Raw genomic sequence first — 4,807 nt, 5'->3', positions numbered from 1 at the left:
TTCCGCATTCGGATGCCGGTTATGAACATAATGCAAGGTGGATGTCAAAAGCCATTTATTATACAAAATTATCCTACTATCTCTTACTTTTAAACTTACTGATGAAGAAGCAAGAAAGGTTGAGAGGATGGCTTAGTACATTTGTCTTTTTTGCGCATTGTACTTTCTTCAATTTGATATTATATCTGCTGCTCCAGCATTTATTTTATTTAATGAGGAAATTTAGATCAATCGACCTTGAATATGCAGAAGAAACCATCTAGTATTTTAAAAGACACCTTGGATACTTATCTGATAGTAGTCTTTTCCTTGTTTGAAGACTCTGTGAGTTATGCAGAAAAGACTATGATGGGTCCAAAACTTATAAAATTACCAAGACCTAACTTATTTACTCTATTTAAACCGAAGGCTCCTATTATTGTTCGGCGCGACGAAGTTTTTTTTATCTTCTTTTAATGGCGAAAAGTCATAGTTGCTTTTTCATTTGTTAAAATTAAACAGACCCCAGAATGGCTAACGTTCCATTAGAACATTGGAACAAGTTCGACGACTTTATCGCCGCAAAAAAATTTGTATGCAAATTTTCTCGTGTCAACGATATTTGAGAGCGAGGTATCAAGCTTATAGGAGACATCAAGACAAATGTTTTGATCCAGTAGATAGAACAACTTGCTCAAGTTGCGGAAAAGCATCAAAACAGCTCTAGAAGTGCATATTTCTCTAATAAATCAGTTAAAATTAATTTTCAACAAACAAACAAAAAAATTTTCAGTGACGATATTAATTATATATTTATTAATATTTCAATAAATCTTTTGTGGGATATGCACAAATAGTCGTAAATTAATAAAATTTTGTATAATTGTTTTCTAATGGTTAATAATCAAATTGTGTAAACCCTACTAAGTAACAAAAACAGTTAGTAGATAAAAAATTGTGCAACACATTTGCAATCCATTATTCTAACATCCAATATTTTGTGAGGGATCTTAAAATTGTCCTAAATATAAAACTTTTTGTATTAATTATTTTTAGATCAAAATTAATTACTGGTAAAAACCCCGATTAAAACTTCAAAAAAAAGTTCAAAATTGACCACCCTAGTGACACAAATTTGATTTTATTTTTAAAATAAGTAAATGAGGTATCAAATCATTTATACTTTATTTTATTTAATTTATATAAAATAAATTATATAGTTTAGATATAACTTATGACAATATATTACATAACACAATAAAATTTTATTTTAAAAGTAAGTAAATGTTTTCTTGAGGATCTCAACATTTTGTGTTTATATAATTTATAGTATAAGTAAATGATATACATATAATTATATTTATGTATTTATATAATTATACGTATATATATGCATAAATAAAATAAATATAATGTTATTATAATATATGTAAATATATATCTATATAATAATTATATATATACACAAATACATAAATATAATATTAAATATAATATATATATGTATATATGTATATATATATATATATATATATATATATATATATATATATATATATATATATATATATATATATATATATATATATATATATATATATATATATATATATATTGTCCCTGCAAACTATTGTGCTAAATCAAATTGTCATAAACGTAAAACTTTTGGATTAGATGATTGTATAAAACTCTTAATGTTCTCCTTGGGAATTTGTATAAATAGCGTGACCATTGAAGCATCGCCATCTTGGAGTAACTTATTAAACAACAACGGACTTGAGCATCTCTTTTACTACTAGCTGTGATCTACGATCTCTTATTCGTGTTTATTGCATATTTGTATAATAATACTATTATAATATAATAACAAATTGAACTCGTTTTACAATACGACTCTAACATAAAACGAATCACGAATCAAAGCAAGCCTTGTTTGCGAATTGAATCGAATCTCGAATCAAATCAGCATTTTGAGGATATCTATGCTTTAGTTAAACTTCACTTTCAAAACTAAAAAAGGTCATTTGCAGGGCTCTAATATATGTATATAGATATATATTTATATCATTTACTTATATAACTTGGTAAATCTGTATTTAAGAAACATAAAATAGTTTATTTTATTCGCTTGTTGTGAGACTTGCTCAAAGTGGTGACTTTTTGATATAAACATAAGAATTGTTTTAATACCCTTTTTCTTTATTTTTATTATTTAATAGACTGCCTGCTCCCAACCGCACCCTCAGTCGATCTTGCGGCACTTCTTGTAGCAGCAGGCTAAGAGATAGTCGATGTAGCAGCACTCCCTTGTAGTTAAAAAAAATTCTTGACACAATTAACATTAAGTAAATTATTACACAAGTGTTTTGATAAAGGAGCAAGTAATTCAGATATTGTGAAGTCCATAAAGCAGTGGCTAATGCAAGCTCCTGAAAAAAATGGTCATCGTGCAAAACGTGCCTTTTATGTGTAAGCTAAAAATTCTTGATAGTTTTTTAGTTGTCTTGAAATATAACGTTTAGAATCATTATTGATATAAGTGAAGAATTGCAATTGTTCTCAAAATCATTATTATCAATTGTTCAGTTTTTTTTTAATATTTCTATATACCTCAAAAGCAATGTGATTGAGTTAACTGTTAGAATTAGATTAAATAATGATGTTAGTCTGATAATGAATTAAGAATGAAATAAACTAATAATGTAAAAAGGTAAAATGAAAATAACACAATATTGTGGATGAGTTAGTTTTTTAATCTATAGATTAGTTATAATATAAAAATATATTGCAACTTTTTAATGTTTATTTAGTGCTTTGATATTAGAAACTAGTTGAAAAACTGTCGCAATAAATAAAACTAATACCGAAACTTTTTTTTCATTTTTCTGTAGTATGACTATTTATTTTGCAAAATCCTAACCAAAGCAATGATCCACTCCGCCGTTTGTACCGTTCAAATATTGCGCCCCGCGTGGTCACCCCGCCCTGCTGATTGTACCCACCAAACTTTACAGTAGTTTATTCGTGTGACTAAGGCAAACTTTTCGGTATAAAAACTAAACAAGAAGCTAATCGGCAGTTTAAACGCAAAGACATAGTATCGAGTTTATATTTATAACTACCAATATTTATATAAAAAAAAGTTATTATCCCAGATTATAATGATTATGTTAGTGTCGATTAGCTCTCTGTTTAAATTTCATACCAAAACATTTGCCTTAGTTTAGAGAAAAATATTCCATTTGTGTGCCTTACGATTGAAATGTAATAATTAGATCATAGGCTCTCAAATAAGCTTAATATGGTGTAATTCAGCTTTAAACACGGTTAATTTGTATTAAAGTACAAATAAATTTTTACATAAGTACTTATTCAGCAATTGTTACATAAATATGTGTTTTGTAAGTTCAAAAAAGCATTGCATTTCACAAAACTAGCAAATGGAGGTTTAAACAGAAAGTCCTTTTGAATTTATATATTTATACGTTTATTTGAAAAATTAATAAAAAAGATAAACTATGTGTAAGCTTCCGTGTTCGCAATTGTATGTTTGAGGTGAACGTTCAAGAACTATCAAAAGAACGTTTGCAGTAAGCGTCAAGTGAACGCTCGCAATTTGTTATTTGAACTGACAACAGTTAACAGATTATTTAAAAAACGATTTAAATATATAGACGGAGGTTAGTTCAACCTATATAACTTAACAAGAACTTCGAATAGACATACCTTTTATTTTATCTATTTTATAAAACATTAATTTTATCAACACCTTCTTTCAGAGGCGTAGAAATAATTTTTTGGTGTTCGAGATAGGTAACTTCCAGAAATGGAGCAAACTCCAAACATTTATATGTTTATACTTATGTTAAATAATGAGGGTTTGCAAAAATTTGCAATGATTGGAGGCTGGGAACAAAAAACCCCAAAATTTTTATCCCCCCCTGTCCCAAAGGTGAGAGCAACAAGTTGATGAAGTATTATTTGTACTTTTCTTAACTAGACTTTTATTCATCCATAAATTTTAGAACTCATTTTAAAATATTTTAGCGTTCAAAAATTATGGCCATATAAAGTTTAAACCCCCTCAATTTGAGGGGGTTGCAAATTTTATATGGCAATAATTTTTAAACGCTAATAGAAAATACTATAAAACGTAAAATTTATTGATGAATCAAAGTTTACTTAAGAATAGTACGAAAAATACTTCATCAACTTGTTGTTCTCACGCCTCTGCTTTCTTTTAGTAGTTTACAAACAAACAAACAAAAAAATGTTATTTCATGAAGAACTCATTTTAGACTTTCTTTTGACATTCCCTGAAAAAAATATTTGCCTAATCCATTGTTTAACTACTATCAGAAAGCAAAGGCAATTAGTAGCAATAAATATGTATTAAAATATATCAATGAACATTTTATTACACAAATCTGTAACTTTTTTAATAACTTACCTTTCAAATATAATAATACATAAGAAAATGAATAAAAAAAGAAATGGTTTTGAATATAAAAATATAAATTCGGACTTGCCATTTTTAAAACATACACAAACATTTTTAAAACGCACTGCATTTTTTTTTATTTAAACGACTTCTAAAGTTAAAACTCAGCCATTACTTATTTTTTAGCTCAAAATGTCGCTTAAAACACAAGTTCAGTTAGTATTCAAATCAAAATGTGAACCAAAGTTAGTCTAATGGAGAAAAGTATTAAACAAAAAAATCAACTCTCTAAAAGTTAGACAATCAAATAAAAATGATGTTAAAAATTTTAGTAGTGCAGGCAATTCTGCTTCAAGCACCTTTTTAGAATAACACTGTGATAATATG

Source organism: Hydra vulgaris, chromosome 02, assembly GCF_038396675.1.
Source record: "Hydra vulgaris chromosome 02, alternate assembly HydraT2T_AEP".
Lineage (NCBI taxonomy): Eukaryota > Metazoa > Cnidaria > Hydrozoa > Anthoathecata > Hydridae > Hydra > Hydra vulgaris.
Note: the sequence above shows the minus strand (reverse complement) of the source record.